At 38.9% G+C, this 17,292-nt stretch overlaps 1 long non-coding RNA gene across 1 annotated transcript in view; it reads left to right on the top strand.

The window, feature by feature from the left end:
- The window catches only part of LOC144225440 (uncharacterized), a 33,211-nt gene extending 16,410 nt beyond the window's left edge, over positions 1–16,801 (top strand). The window contains exons 2-4 of the long non-coding RNA XR_013333306.1: positions 2,905–2,990; positions 11,747–11,847; positions 16,750–16,801. This is a non-coding gene — a long non-coding RNA (uncharacterized LOC144225440). The remainder of the gene's footprint in view (positions 1–2,904; positions 2,991–11,746; positions 11,848–16,749) is intronic.
- The last annotated feature ends 491 nt before the right edge of the window (positions 16,802–17,292 follow it).

Raw genomic sequence — 17,292 nt, 5'->3', positions numbered from 1 at the left:
GGAGAGCTTGCTTCTGATCCTCCGTCTCCCTCTCTCTTGCCTCTTCCCCAGGTGCACTCTCTTTTTCAAAAATAAATAAACATTTTTTAAAAAGTTAAATTAGTTTATATACTTACTAAAAATACTATGTTTAGATGACAATTTTCTATATTTTTGAAAACTGAGGATTATCAATATTTTTATTACTTTCAATAAAGAATAGATGGAAGTGATGTCCCATTTAACCTGCGATGCTTTGATTATTGTCCGCCAATGAGAGTAACTTTTCCTGTATTTGTGGACATTTTTATTTCTTCTCCTTTGATTTGCTTATTCATAGTGATGAGTAAAATTTTTATCAGATTAATAATTCCATTATAAGGTTGTGTTTTAATATCTTCTTTTAGTGAAATTCATGTCAAATCGGTGGGTAGAGGTCTTTACCTCGCCCCCAATTATATATGAGATTAATGCCTCCAATTACTTTTTCAAATTAGAGTACTTTTCAGATTCTTATCTTCTGTGTAACTCGAGGTTTTGTGGTGTTTGCTTTTTAAATTTTTTTTACGTTTATTGTTGAGAGAGAGAGAGAGAGAGAACATGAGCAGGGGAGGGGGAGAGAGACAGAGAATCCCAAGTAAGCACCAGGCTCTGAACTGTCAGCAGAGAGCCAGATGCAAGGCTCGAACTCACAGATGGTGAGATCATGACCTGAGTCAAAGTCAGATGCTTAACTAATTGAGCCACCCAGGTGCCCTGAGCTGTTTGCACAGAGCCTGATGTGGGGCTCAAACTCACGAACTGTGAGATCATGACCTGAGCCTAAATCAGCGGCTTAACAGACTGAGCCACCCAGATGCCCTTTTGTTTTTGTTTTTCAAGAAGAGTATGAGCACAGTGTGACACTCATTCAGACAGAATAAGGTTGTTAACAGGAACTTTAGTGGGGTCAGGTGCTGCTCTCCTGGTTCACCTCGCTGTGGAACCCACTCATTGATTCTGGAAGTCAGGCAGTCCCAATCTGTTTGAAACAATCTTCAGAGATGTTTAGAAAGACTAAAATGGAGTTTGTTAATGAGACTAAACTCAAATTTTTACTAGACTGTTAAATATAAATGTTATTAAGCACATACTGATGGGTTCTGTGATCAATTTCAATGGTCTCTATTGAACGTCTTCATCTGGGATAGTGACTCACGCTACTGTTCCCAGCCTGTTGGCAGAGCCTAGGTATTTGGGGTTCCTTTGTGCCTCAGCAGCTCTTGGTGTGCCCACGCACATCCTTACGTGAGGTGTGATGGCGGTACCTGTTGCTGGCAGACATTTCCAGCTCTTTCCATCATGTTTCCATTTAGTGTAGTGGCCTAGTATAATCATAAGAGTAAAGCTCGGAATTTTCCATCCCTTCAGTATGTTTTGCAAAATACAGTGCAGGAGCTGAATCCATGCGTGCTCTCTGAATTAACTTCTATGTAGAAAATGTCTATTGAAAGTGGAGTCATAAAAATGTGCTAATTGGAAGCCCATGTATATATTGTTAACACTCAAGAGTGACCACAGTGATTGTTTAAACATTAAGCCAACAAAAAACATTTTTAGGGAGGAGGAATTTTTCATTAACATTATATAGAATTGTGACACGATAGTCCTAAAAAAAAAATGCTGCTTTTGAATAGATTTTATTATTGCTTTTAAATTCACTACAGATGGTACATCTCTGATGCTCTGGTACCAGATAAGCTCCCAAGTTTGCATTCAACCTTCAGGAAAATACAGGAAGAAGATCTAAACTTCTGTCCTTGAGGGAAATTTGGCTTGAAGTAAAAATTATGCTTAGTTATTAAAGAACTGACAAACTTGTTTTCTTAAACATCTGAGCTTGTGGCTGGAAATTTGTACTCAGTAACATGTTATTCCAGAAACAGCTTTCCTGGGGGCTGTGGTGTTCTTCTCTCTCATTTCAGAGGAGGCCTGGATCTTCTTCCACATGGTGCACTTTAAAAAAAATTTTTTTAAGTTTATTTATTTGAGAGAGACAGACAGTGCGAGAGGGGGAGGGGCATAGAGAAAGGGAGACAGAGAATCCCAAGCAGGCTCTGTACTGCCAGTGCAGAGCCAGATGTGGGGCTTGAACTCACAAAACCAGGGGATCTTGACCTGAGCCGAAACAAAGAGTCAGACGCTTAACCAACTGAGTCACTCAGGTGCCCCACCCATGGTGCACTTTCTGTGGCATGGATGCAAGAGATTTAAAATTTTTATTTTGGAGAAGAGATTCACTTTGGGAATGGGATCCAAACTGAACATGGATGCTCCCCTCCTCCCCTGCATCGGGCAGAAGCACACCTAATTATCCTCAGTACTCAATCTGCACAGAATTTTACAGATCTCCATGCTCACTGGCAAGTGGATCATAGACATCCCTTTCCTCCTCAGTTCCCTCCCCTCATTCAGGGTATTCCACTCTCTCCTCTGCTTTGGTGCTTTCTGGCCTTGGGCTGTTTCAGGGAGCGCAAAGGGAGGTAGGCCATTGACTGTCAAAGTCTTCTTTCTGAAAAGCATTGATCTGAATATCTGTGACCAGGAGGGTGGGCCTGCAGCTGTAGAGAAGGGGCTCTCTTATAGCGCATGGAAGTTTTTCTGAATAGTGAAATCCAATGTGGCTTGGCAAATGACTGCTGCTGAGTGAGTCTTCAATCAGGACACCTCTTTTTTGGTGTTTCAACTTGCAATTATCTCCAAAGTTCTCAGGGAGAGGCACAATCAGTATGGTCCCTCATCGGGCAGATAACTCTCCAGAGCCTGCCTGGGGGTGTGGTGCCCATGCCAGGAAAGCACTGCGGCAATTAAGGAATGTTTTCTCCCTAAGCTCTGGGGTATATTTATCTTCAAGCTAATGGTACAGTTGGTGTTTTCTTTTGCCAGGCGTCAGAACAACTGGGCCTCCTGTTCCTTCCAGCCTCATACCAGAGTGAGAGGGGAGCTCAAAACAGCAAACTGTCTTCCTTCTGGTGAGCGCTAGTTGAATATCCATCAGCTTCACTAAGTCAGCCTCATTTCAAAGGCATCTTGTTGACCTATCTCTGGTCCCACTGAAGCTGTGACCTAGAAGAGGCACTGGGCCTTTTGTTCGTTCCCATGGGCTGGCGGGAGGGAGGCTGGGCAGCCTGGACGATGCCCCGACGGACAATGGGGAGCATTGACGGAGTGCTCCCATTTATTGGCTGAGCGACCACATCAGTCATTCATTCACAGGCACAAGGTCTAAATTGCAGAACCAATTAACAGCACTAATAGCCCTTGCCTGAATTAATCTTTGAGACAAAAGGGAGGAGAAGTGGAAGTGCTATTAGCAAATCAAGCTGTACCATCCCTGCTTTATTGCGGAAATCTCTGTGTCTGTATGTGGCTATTGTGCGCTGACTGCAATTATAGCCCTCATTTAAAAATGATTAAGTGGTTATAATTATTTTTCAATTAAAACTTGTATCTTCCATTTATGCAACATTTCAGACTTCAATTAAACTTCTTTTTAAAAGTGCCACTGAACCAAAAGATTCCTGTTTCCTCTTTTACCGGGAAACCCTAAACTCCACCTGGACGGGATTTTGATCTCCAGCCTTTAGAAACAGTTTCATGAAATGGAGACATCGTGATGAGGGTTACCAGGCAATACAAAAATGTGTGGTGGCTGCTGGCAGTGACCAGCTCAACCATGGATGTAGGGAGAGAGAGATGCTTCCTGGAAATTTGGGTCTGTGGGGAAGAGAGGTGCTTCTTACCAGCCCAATGTCGCCAGGTCACGTGGCTGGAAGAGCGGACGCCTACAGCTGTATAGTTAGAGCAGTGCTCAGCTCTGCTCTTACCACAGTAATGGTTACCCTAAGAAAAGTGTGAAGTTTTGAGCAATTGAATTCATTTGAAAATTAGAGCAGTTTCAGGGTTTTCCCTTTAAGATGTATCTTATTTGCCTTTTTATGTGCTTTCTTGAGAGAGAGAAGAAGGAATTGCTTCAGCTTATTTTATCTTGCTGCTGCTTCTAATTATGGAGTCAGAACATACTCTTTTCTTTTTTTTTAAGTTCATTTATTTATTTTGAGGGAGACAGCAACAGTGCAAGTAGGGGAGGAGCAAAAAGAGATGAGAGAGAGAATCCCAAGCAGGCTCTGCGCTGTCAGCACAGAGCTCCACACAGGGCTTGAACCCACTAACCGTGAGATCATGACCTGAGCTGAAACTAAGAGTCTGATGCTTAACTGACTGACCCACCCAAGATGCCCTGAAATCAGAGTGTATTCTTGGAGTATGACTCACATGTGTGTGGTGGTGGAAAAAGGGTTCAGATCCTCCAGTGTCTAGGGTGCCTGGGTGGCTCAGTCAGTTAAGCATGGTTCAGGTCATGATTTTTTGCGGTTTGTGGGTTCAAGCCCTGTGTCGGGCTCTCTGCTGTCAGTGTGGAGCCTGCTTCAGATACCCTGTCTCCGTTTCACTCACTCTCTCTCAAAAGTAAACATTGGGGTGGGGGGGGAAAGAACCTCTGGGGTTAGAAGTTCTAGCCAGATGGTTTCGCTGAGCCCTGCTTACTGCCTTAAGTGACAAGGAGAGCCATAAAAAGCAATTTTGGGCCTCAGAGTGGCAGTGGGAAGTGTTAAGTTTTTACCCAAATACTGGCTCATGTTGGCCTCCATTTTTACTGGATATCCTGAGTTAATAACCTCAGTTTTATTTTGTGCTCTTCAAGGCCCTCATGTCTCATGTAATAAGTTTTCAACTCACATAATTAAAAGAAATCATTTACAATTCTTGTTCCTTAGTAATAAAGTCCTGGTTTCTCTGACCTATTTCTGACTCTGTTGAAGAAAATTATCTCAAGAAATGGAAGGCAATGGCAGTGATGAAACCTGGGGCCTGGTCTGTGGACCAGATCTTGCTTAAGAAACTCAGACAAAACTGATGGCCCCTCCCTGCAAGGGAAAGATGTACTGCTGCAATATCTTTTTTCCCTTAAAAAAAAAAAATATATATATATATATAAAATCTGATATTGTTGATACCTCTAAAGTATCTTAGATTTTTAGCTTATAAAATAATATGTTAATTGCAACCAATAGAAAATTTGGGAAACACACGCAAGCAAAAGGAGAAAAATCAAGTCAAATTACTTCTGACCTCTGTTAAGAATTTAATGCAATACCTTCTAGTATTACAAAAGCTATTTGTAGTTAAAGTAAGATGGCAATTTCTCTATTACCCAGAGCATTTTATTGACCCATAGCTGCAAGGAAGATGGGCTGTGTGATCCCTGCTTGTGAAGGCTATCTTCTGGGTCCTGGGAAAGGACCAAGAATTTTACTGAGCACTGTGTTTTTGTGCCCAGGGCAAAGAAACCTCTGAGAATGTCTAGATTCAGAGGAGAATGAAGAGTTGTGCTTGGTGCCAACCAGCATCGGAAGCAAAATGATGGTCAAGACCTTGTAGCAAGTGAGTAGCTGGCTTAGGAACCTGTAGATTTTTTTTTTTTTTTTTTAAACACAGGACACAAGGCTTAGCAGTAGAGCAAAGAGGGTCCCAAAGACTAGGAGAAACCAGAACATGTCCCAATTAACATTTTGTTATAGCTGGCTTACTATTTTGGGTTCCTGATGTATATCTAAATACACTTTATTACGTCCCCACTGTTTCCTACTGAACTGACCGCTTTACATGTTATGTAGTTTGTATAAGATACTTCTGATACAGATTTTATAAAGCTAAATTTCCAGATGGGATTAAAGAGGTTGTTCAGAGAGGTAAGAATTTTGCTGATATAGCTAATAACTGGCAGAGTTGGGTTTACTTGTCCATCTTGGCACCAACACCACTCTTCCTTAATTATAATGCCTTTATGGCAAATCTGCTATCTCGTCCTCCTTTGCCCCTGTGGCATCCCACAGGCCCACCTCTCCCCGCCCACCCACCTTGTTCCTCTTCTTCAAAAGTCATTGATTTTCCTGGCCCTTTACTCTTCCAGGTGAATTTAAGGACGAGCTTGTCACATTCCATAAATAAAGCCCCTGTAGGGCTATTGATTGGAATTACATTAAATTTATAGGTTACTTTGGAGAAGACTTGACATTTTTATGAGATTAAGTCTTCCTGTCTATGAAAGTGGAGTATCTCTGTTTATTCAGGTCTCTCCTTTCATGTACCTCGATAATACTTTATAACTGTATTTTGCCAAAAAGCGCTTCTACTTATTCAGAAATTCCTTATGGAGTTTAATATTTTGGTATCATGAATGGAATCTTTTCCTATTATCTTTTCTATTTGATTATTACTGTTGCATGGAGTTTCAATTGTTTTTTATATACAAATCTTGTCTCTAGCAAACTTGATGAATTCTCTTATTTGCAAATAAAGACAGCTTTGTTTCCTCTTCTCAGTTCTTATGCTTGTGTTAGAATTGAACTGCTAATATTCAATACGTTGTGGATAGAAGCAATGATATAAGTGTTGGTGCCTTGTTCTTGATTTGAAAGGGACCAACCTCTAATGTTTGTCCATTAAGAATATTCTTTGTTTTAGGTTTTGATAAATGCTCTGTCTCAGATTAAAGAAATTATTTTCTGTTTCTATTTCATTAGAAATAAGGGTAACTTTAAACCCTAAGTAAGTGTTGAATGCCATCAAATCTTTTTTGCATTTATTGAGATGATCACATAGTTTTTCATTTAATCTGATATTGTGGCATATCCTTTTAACAGATTCCTTTGCATCCTTGGGATATACCCTATCTTATCATAATATACTGTTGTATTCAATTTAATGCTATTTTACCTAANCTTCTACTTATTCAGAAATTCCTTATGGAGTTTAATATTTTGGTATCATGAATGGAATCTTTTCCTATTATCTTTTCTATTTGATTATTACTGTTGCATGGAGTTTCAATTGTTTTTTATATACAAATCTTGTCTCTAGCAAACTTGATGAATTCTCTTATTTGCAAATAAAGACAGCTTTGTTTCCTCTTCTCAGTTCTTATGCTTGTGTTAGAATTGAACTGCTAATATTCAATACGTTGTGGATAGAAGCAATGATATAAGTGTTGGTGCCTTGTTCTTGATTTGAAAGGGACCAACCTCTAATGTATGTCCATTAAGAATATTCTTTGTTTTAGGTTTTGATAAATGCTCTGTCTCAGATTAAAGAAATTATTTTCTGTTTCTATTTCATTAGAAATAAGGGTAACTTTAAACCCTAAATAAGTGTTGAATGCCATCAAATCTTTTTTGCATTTATTGAGATGATCACATAGTTTTTCATTTAATCTGATATTGTGGCATATCCTTTTAACAGAAAGGATCCTTTGCATCCTTGGGATATACCTTATCTTATCATAATATACTGTTGTATTCAATTTAATGCTATTTTACCTAAGAGTTTTCCATTTAGTTTTATAAGTGAGATTGATCTATAATCTCTCCTTCCTTTATACTGAGAGTATACTTACCTGGCTCTCCAGCAGTTTCCATCATTCTATGTTTTTTCCATTCTGTGAGATAGTTTCTGTCTGAGGAAGATTGTTTATATACCATGCATTTTTGAATACTCACCATCTGCCAAGCCCTCTTCTAATCACTGGGAATATGGTAACAGACAAGTTAAAGTCTCGCTACACACATTTCTTTTCTTCTTCTTCTTCTTCTTCTTCTTCTTCTTCTTCTTCTTCTAACATTTATTTATTTCGGAGACAGAGAGAAACAGAGTACAAGCAGGAGAGGGGCAGAGAGAGAAAGGGAGACACAGAATCCGAAGCAGGCTCCAGGCTCTAAGCTGTCAGCACAGAGCCCGATGTGGGGCTGAACCCACGAACTGTGAGGTCATAACCTGAGTCGAAGTTGGACGCTCAATCAACTGAGCCACCCAGGCGCCCCTCACTTCACACATTTCTTAACACTGGGACCAAACACCGCTGGCTGTGGGTTTTGGGAGTAAGGAAGAGCCTTTCGATTTCCAATTCTGTTTCTCTCATAATTTTTGGTTTATTCAGGCTTCCTATTCTTCAATTTTTTTGAGACTTTTATATGGCATTTCCTAATATATGCTTACCAGTACATTGAATTGAATTATTTGTAATATTCAATTATAATTTTTGGTTTATTCAGGCTTCCTATTCTTCAATTTTTTTGAGACTTTTATATGAACTTTCCTAATATATGCTTACCAGTACATTGAATTGAATTATTTGTAATATTCAATTATAATTTTTGGTCCATTGTAGAGATAGCTCCCCCCCCCCAATATTGCTTATTTCTGCCTTTTCATTCTTGCTCAGTCTGGTTAAGGTTGTGGTTAAAAGTTGGCCTATGTTATTATTATTAAATGAATTTGATTAGTTTTTTCAAAAAGCCATCTTTTAGTTCCTAATTTCTGCCCTTAACTTTACTAGTTTCTTACATTTTTTTCAAAAGCAATTTTTGCTTCTAGCTTCTTGAAATAACCACATAACTAATTTATTTCCAATCTGTCCATTAAAAATGCATTTTTCTAAATATCATTCCTACTGAAAGGAATCAGGGCTTCTTGAAGAATGGCTGAGTCCAGATCTGGGGCAGAAAATGTACAAAATTAGCCTGGAACATCTGTCACAATAGATAACAAAGAAGCTATCAAAGACTACCAGGGTCATAACAATAGGACCCTGAAGCCTAATTAAAGGGGTTTATTCCTGCTGGACAACGATGGGACAATATGACCATCAAAAAGAATAATATCTGCAGTGGATTGAAATACATCATGTATATTAAAATCCATGAACTCATAATGATGCTAAAAACATCCTTCACAGTAATCTTTGATGTTAGCATATCAACTCATTACTCTGAAAATTCTTTAAAAAGGGAAAATTTCAGTGTTTAGCCTGTCTTTCCTATACAAACTATACCTCAGGGTACCTAAATAGTTGATGAAGGAAAGCTTTTTTTAGAATACTTTTAGTTAATAAAGAGTGATATCATCACAGAGGAGATCATCACTTTGCAGACCTTAGTGATCAAACAGAGGTGGGCAATGATCCCCAGTGGTTTCTAAAGTCTTTTGAGTTGAATCACTGGGAGTACCCATCTCCACCCAGGATGTATTTTTGCCCCCAACTCAAACCTTGATCTAATTAGATCACAACATGTAACTAATAGTTTATAGGAAATACAGAGAAACAAGGAATATGTTAAATGACCCCATGGAAAGAGAATCAATAAAATCCAGACTGGGAAATTCTGCAAGAACAACATTAGGCTTCATCAAGAAATAATTAGCAAGAAGAGAGAGGGGGAGAGAGAGAGAGAGAGAGAGAGAGTTTGAATTTATAGATTAAGATACCGAAAAGACATGTAAATGTAATATAACATATGGACCAAATATAAGGATCTTGCTTAGAATCATGTTTCAAACTAGCTAACTATATCAAAAACTAAGGAATAATTATTATTTTAGTGTGACGATGGAATTGTGGTTTGCTTAAAAGAGAGAGAGGCTTATCTTTTAGAGATACAGACTGAAGGATTTGTGGATGGAATGAGAGGATATATTTTGCTCCAAAATAATCAAGATGGTTAAATGCTAATAATGCTTGAAGCTGGGTAATGGGCATATAGAGGTACAATACAAGAGGTACTTGTATTTTAGTTTTTCCGTAATTAAAAAGAATGGATCTCAAGTTTTTAATTTGCCATCTTTCTACAAGTTTTCCAGATAGGGCTTTATTGTTTTTAGTTTTAAACATTTCCCAGTTTCCATTGTGGTTCCCTCTTTAAACAATAAATTACTTATGGATACATTTATAAACATATACATACATATGTATTTTATACATTTAATATTATTTATTTTATATTTTATCATCTTGTTATTCATTCCTAATTGTGTTGTATCATGCAATGTTATCTGCATTATGTTGCTTTTATTCCTTGAAATTATTTGGGACTTCTCTTGCTACTTAATATAAGACTAAGGTCAATTAAAAATAATTTAAAAATAAATTTTGCTTTTGGATTTGTAAAGAGACTGTATTATTCATTTTGTGGATTCAGAATTTTTTTTATCTATTAGATCAAATTGTTAATTGGGTGGTTCTTTATTTACAATTAAAAATTTTTTTATGTTTATTTATCTTTATTTTTTAGAGAGAGTGTGTGAGCAGGTGAGAGGGAGGGAGAAAGAGGAAGACCGAGAATTTGAAGCAGGCTTTGCACTATCAGCACAAAGCCAGATATGGGGCTCAAATCCATGAACTGTGAAATCATGACCTGAGCCAAAGTCGGACACTCAACTGACTGAGCCACCAGATGCCTTTATTTTTACAATTTTTTAAATTTGCTTGATCTATTGTTTTTTTTTTTAATGTTTACTTAGTTTTGAGAGAGAGAGAGAGAGAGAACAAGCTTGAGCAGGGGAGGGGCAGAGAGAGAGGGAAACACAGAATATGAAGCAGCCTCCAGGCTCTGAGCTGTCAGCACAGATCCTGGATGTGGGGCTCAAACTCATGAACTGTGAGATCATGACTTGAGCCAAAGTCAGACGCTTAACTGACTAAGCCACCCAGGTGTACCTTGATCTATTGTTTTTTGACAGAATTTTGTTAACATTTCCTACTGTGATTATAATTTTTCAATTTTTGTTGTAGTTTTATAAAAAACTTTATAAAAGTTTTATAACTTTTAACTTTATACATATTGAGCCTATATAGTTCATTTTTACTTGATTTATTCTTTGAACTTATTCTGGTTGTCTATCACTGTAAACCAGAGCATGCTTAGTGGCATAACATAGCAACCATTTTTATTATGCTCCTGGGTTCTGCATCAGGAATCTGAACAGGGAACATTGGGGATGGCTTGTCTCTGCTCCACAACCTGTTGAGCCTCGGTAGTGAGGATGCACGTGGGTGTGGATGACGCCAGTGGCTGAGAGCTGGAATCATCTGAAGACTTCTTCACTCAATGTCTAGGGTCTGAGCAGGGGTGACTCAAAGGCTGCAGGTAATGTCTGGGGGTACCTACACATAGTTGCTCCATAGTCATAACCTTCTCACAGCATGGCCTTCAGTTGGGTTCTGAGAGGGAGCACCTCAAGGGGGAGTGTTTGGATGCATTCCAAGAGACAAGGTGCTGCAAGGCTTCTTTTGACTTTGACCCTCAAAAGTCTCATTGCATCACTTCTGTTGAGTCTTACTGGTTACAACTTAGTGACTAAAGCCAACTCAGATTTAAGGGTAGGGAAATCAGCCTCTACCTCTTGATAAGGAGTGGCAGGCTCATACCGTGAAAGGGCATGTGGAATGGGAGATATTTTTGCAGCCAGCTCTGGAAAATACAACCTGCTGCAGAGTCCATGCTGTCAGGTGCATATTTGCTGCCTTTAATATCACATATTTTTTGGTTGTAATCTTCCTTTTATTACTATGTCATTCCTCCTTACTTTTGTTAATCTTCAAACAGTTTTTGATGTAATGAATGTTGCTTGCCTCATTTTCTTTTTGGTAATATCTTTTTTGATTCCCTTATTTCCCATCTTTCTTGTGGTTTTACTTTATGTTGCTGTTAAAAAAATTACTGTAATTTCTATCAGTTAATTGGTAAATGTGGTAGTATAATCAGTTTACATGGATTGTGATTCCTAATATACTGGAGTTAATTCCACTATCTTAGAATGTCTGGCACATAGTAGGTCCTCAATGTAAATTCCTACTACCCACTTCCATGACTGTTATTTTTGAATTCCATTCCAGAGCTCTCAGTCACGAAACCAGAGAGAAGCACTTCCTCATCATCTACTTGCTGATTTTTCAAACTTCTCTCCTAAAAAGTGCTCTGTCTGCATCTCTGTAAGGTAAGGATGTTCTTCTGAGACTTTCAATGCTTCCTCGCATCTGTCAGGGGAAAGACTATTTCCTTTTTTTTTTTTAATGTTTGGTTTATTTTTGAGAGAGAGACACACACATACACAAGAGTGTGAGTGGGGGAAGGGCAGAGAGAGGAAGACACAGAATCTGAAGCAGGCTCCAGGCTCTGAGCTGTCAGCACAGAGCCTGATGTGGGGCTTGAACTCATGAACCACGAGATCATGACCCGAGCTGAAGCTGAATGCTCAACAGACTAAGCCACCCAGGCGCCTCAACAATTTCTTTTCTGGATACATACCTATGGGGAGTTTTCAGCACAGGCTCAATTTCAGGTACTATGATTCAGGACTTAAGTTTAGAATTACTTTACCACTCACTAGCTGTTTTATTTTGGACAAGGTACTTAGCCTTTCAGAACCTCAGTCTTCACATCTGGAAGATGACCATCCCAGTGCAGTGAGAATTAAATGAGGTAATGCAAAGTGCATAGCACAGTGATGTTAAATGGAAGATACGGTTATTAGCCTCATTTCCAGGGACACTCTCTGAAGGCCTGTTCCAACTCAGGCACTAAGCTGAGTCCTGGGTACTGCATCCGAGCACCTACTAGTGGGCAGGGAAGCAAGTCTCTGGTCCCGTTTTGGGCATGGGGACACACACCTTGGTGGGGTTCTTCCTCACCTGGCCTACAGATAGACATTACCATCTTAGTTTCATGGCATGAAGTTGATTCAAACAGTTTTTCCCAGCAGTGGATTCATTTAGGATGTAAACTGCTCAGTCTCTAATCACCTTCTTTGAGGATGGGGATGGCGGCTTAGCTGCGTGTAAGGACCTCTACAGGTAACACAGGGGCTAACATATTTGATTTAAAATTGAGTTTAGTGTTGCCACTTTGTTCTTTCTACCTTCAGGCCGGTGAACTTCTTCTCTGGGGCTGGGCACTGAGTTACCACCTCTCAGGTCCCCTCCTAATGGAGGCCTATTATGTGCTGGGTGCATTGCAGGTGTTCAGAAATTCTTTGTCAGATGAACAAATGAATAAATGAATAAAACCCTTCACCAGACACTCATGTCTCATCCTCTTTTGGCTTTGCCATGCCTGATTTTAACTGCTGTTCCATTTCAACTTGAACCTTGTGCTGTAGCCACCCTGGTCTTTTCCCTACCAAAATGCTCTCTTGTACTGCCATTAATCATTTTTCTTATGCTGTTAGCTCTGCTTGAGATGCCCTCTCCATGTTCCACAAACAAATACATTTTCCCCACCAATGCTGATTACCCCTCCAACCCTCCCATAAAATCTTCTTTGAATATTCAGGCCATCACAGACCACCAACTTCCCTTTTTTGTGGCTATTTATCTTGCCTTTCCAAGCAAAATGGCAACATCCCTGATTAAGAACATGTAATACTAGTTTTGTGCATTCCTCTACAGCCCATGCTAATAACAGACAAGTGATAAATGATGACTGAATATACTTTACAGGTTCTACCACTCTGCAGCTGGGGGCTAGGTCACACTGCAACATCTCCAAGGCTACATGCCCAACTATAAAACAGGCATAATAATATCTACCTTGCAATATTTTGACAGTTAAATGAGACGAACTATGTAAAGAACTTAGCACCTTGATTGCATTTGTTACATTGGTTACTCAAGGACCAAGCTGATGGCAGCTTCATCTTGACACATGCTTCCTTGATCACCTTGGAAGGGATCACCTTATGCCTGGACGTGACATGTCACTTCCCCTTACATTTCACTCTCCCAAGCCAGTCACAGGGTCATGCCTAACTTCAAGTGGGGAGTCATGCAATCCTGCTTAAAGCTTGCACAGGTTCCCTGATATGTAAAGAGGAAATTATAACGACTGTACCTATGTCATAGAATTGTCATGAAAATTGAATAAGGAAGGCATGGTAAGTGCTTACAACTGTGCCAAGCACACAGCCACATACTTAAATATTAGTGGTTGATATTGTGTCTGTGGAATGAGCCATGTGATATATGCAGTTATGTAGACACATTTGCCCATTTCAAAAAACTTGACTGAGTGCCTCTTAAATATTAGACCATGTGCTAGGTGGTGAGGATTGTGGAAACGGATGACATAGATGCTGCTATAAAGTAAGGATAAGTTGAAAACTATTTTATTTCCAATTCAAATCTTGACTGCTGCTCGGATGTGCCAAAGAAGATTCTGAAATCTTACAAAGAACAGAGTCTATCCACCAATTGAACTTATTTAATGTCACTAATATATTTATTATATTATCAAGTTTTGATGGCAATTGTGAGATTTATTTGTTCTATTTTAAGTTAGCCAGATATTTGTCTCATGCTTTACCCACTGTTTGCACTTTTCTTGTGACATCCCAAAGGTATGTGACAATAAAGCTCATTGGTCACGTGGTTGGGAGACCTGAAGACAATATTGTCATATCCCAGGAAGTGATCAGTCCAAGGGCTACTCTTTTTTGGAGGAAAACAATCATGTTAAAACCACTAGAGGGCAGTAGCAACTCACTGATGCAACAGAACAATCCTACACCATGATCAAATGGGATTTATCCCTGAGGTGCGAGGAGAGTTTACATTTGCAAATCAATAAATGTGATATACCACGTTACTAGAATGAAGTATAAAAATCACATGATCATTTCATAGATGCAGAAAATGCATTTGACAACATTCAACATCCTTTCACGATAGGAATTCTCAACAAATTAGGTATAGAAGGAATGTACCTCAACATAATAAAGACCATATTTGATAAGCCCACAGGTAACGTCATACTCAATTGTGAAAAGCTAAAAGCTTTTTCTCTAAGATTAGGAGTAAGACAAAAATTCCCCACTTTCACAACTCCTACTCTTTATAGTAGTGGAATTCCTAGCCAGAGCAATCAGGCAAGAAAAAGAAATAAGTCATTCAAATCTTAAAGGAAGAAGTAAAATTTCTCTTGGTAGAGAGCCATGTTGTCTCAGGTCAAAACTTTATGGGACATCCTGCACCTGATGATTGACTAAAAGGGGGGTATAAAACTTAACCTCTTTGACTTGACGTGGGCAATAATGACCAGCATTATTTGTTCTAGATCTCTTCACTGGGTTGGCTAAGGTTTCATTAGAGCTGCATTTCAGTTTGACTTCTCCTTCAGCCCAATCCCACTTCCTCCCTTTGAATCCCCTTTATTTGGATTCAAAAACATTTTGTACCTCAACTCCATCTCAGGTGTCTGTTTCTGGAAAACCCAACTAGTAACATTTTGCCTCCCATCTTTAAATATACTAGTTGTATTAGAATTCCAGGACTTACTATCATTTCAAGAAAAATTAGTTCAGCAAATATCAAAATAATTGAAGATTTATAGATAGTAAAAGTAAGTATAGTGACCTCCTTGGTTTATTGCTTCTGTCCTTTAAGCCTGACAGCTAGTGCCATTAACTTGGCTCCAGTTAGGAGGCTGGGCCCAGTCCTCATACTCCAGATCTAAGTAACCAGGTTCTCATATTCATTTATGACTAAGCCCCCACTTCATATTTTATTTCCAATAACTACTCAGTGTTGTGCTCCATATGGGTTGTTTTCCCCAAGTGGTCTGCGCTGCTGTGTTAAATCACTAAGCACAGAGAAGAACCTACCTTCTTCATAAAGGTTTTTTGTTTGCTGTCCCTGTTCTATTCTATCTCTCCCTACATTGACACATACTTTCCCATAATGTGATATTACATTTTCACATAACCTGAAAGCGGTTCTACTTTTTTGTGTGTGGACTTTTCTTTCCTTCTCTTCCTCCTCGTCAACCTCCTTCTCTTCCTCTTCCTTTTCTATCTTCTTTCTCATCCTCTTTGCTTTTCTCTTCCTATAATTTTTGAGTCCTTCTCCATGTTAGGAGTACAAATTTAGATGGAGAAATAAAAGACACAGTCCTTTACCTAACAGAGCTCCCAGTCCAGGAAATCTAGGGGGAGTCCAGGAAAGTAAGCATGTGACCTCCAAGTGAGTGACTGCTTAGCACATGTTAGCCAACAGCTCCCTGGGAGCAAGGTGTACAGTGTCTTGGAGGAGGTGAGGCTTGGTCTGGGTATTGGAGAATATGAGGAATGTGGTCACATTCAGTTCTGGGTTCTTGGATACATTTGTGCTTGGAGTTTTGGGGAGTTTAACCTTCAAGGAAGTGACATTCAAATGTAATTTGCTTATCATTTCTTTTATGTAAATGACTGCCTCTGATGTGTTTGAAGAGTATTTAAAAATACTTAGTCAATGTGAAATTTTTCATCTGAAATCTTATCTCCATGCTGTTAATTTGCCTTATAAACCATTTCATTCCAGATGACAGAAAAACTAACTTCATCCTAAGTTTTGACCACATGACCTAAAAATTCCCCGTAAGAGCTGTGGCAATCAAAGAAGTTTAGCAATACATTGAGTGTCTCCATATTTCCTTTTGGCTTTAAACATTTTTTATTAAATGTTTATCTTGAGAAGGAGAGCGAGTACAAGTGGGGGAGGTCCAGAGAGAGAGGAAAAGAGAATCCCAAGCAGGCTCCACATTGTCAGCGTGGAGCCTGACACGGGGCTCGACATAGCGCTTAAACCGTGAGATCATGATCTGAGCCAAAACCAAGAGTCAGATGCTTAACTGACTAAGCCATCCAGGTGCCACTCCTTCTGGCTTTTGAGTACTTACATGCAGATTTGTTCATCACACATGGAACTCTATGTTTTAAAAGAGTACTGATATTTCTTAGCCAGCACAGTTCACTAAAAAGGACCATTTTTAAAATCTAGGATTTAAATGGCTTGGGGTATATTCTGAGGATGCCTATTGCCAGCATTCTTTCCTCTCTCTAAACATTTGTGTGTTTTCCACCCCGTAGGCTGTGATTGCTGGATGCCAACATGCCATTCCTAGAAACCTCTGGATTATGGTAATGTCAGACTTTTGCCATGTATCAGGTATCTAGCTTAATTTCCCCACTTTTCAGGGGAAATAAGAAAAAATAGTATGCTGATTGCTAACCTGTCCCAAGTGTTTTACAAATGTCTGATATAGTAACACTTGAATGATTGATTCCTTGATAATGTATGTTTAAATCACTTTTAAAGCTACATTATTTCTGATTTATCATTTTCATCAATAATTTTGTTGACATAAACTAACCCTTACTGTTTAGAGTTAAGTAGAATTTATAAGTAGGAATAACATAAATTTTATCACAGTGTGATGTCCTAGAATCAACCAGCATTCATACTCAAGATCATCAATGGAAAAAATCTAAACAGTGGACAGCATCTGAAAAACTAGTTCTAGCTGACTTAAAAGAGGCCATGAATAATTTAGATTTGCTCCAAGTTTCACATCCCCCATTCCTCACTTACATTAAAACCAAATAAATTAGTATTAGCTTTGAAAAATAGCA

This window comes from Crocuta crocuta, unplaced genomic scaffold (assembly GCF_008692635.1).
Source record: "Crocuta crocuta isolate KB4526 unplaced genomic scaffold, BGI_CrCroc_1.0 scaffold337, whole genome shotgun sequence".
Lineage (NCBI taxonomy): Eukaryota > Metazoa > Chordata > Mammalia > Carnivora > Hyaenidae > Crocuta > Crocuta crocuta.
This window is presented reverse-complemented; position numbering and strand designations above follow the sequence as displayed.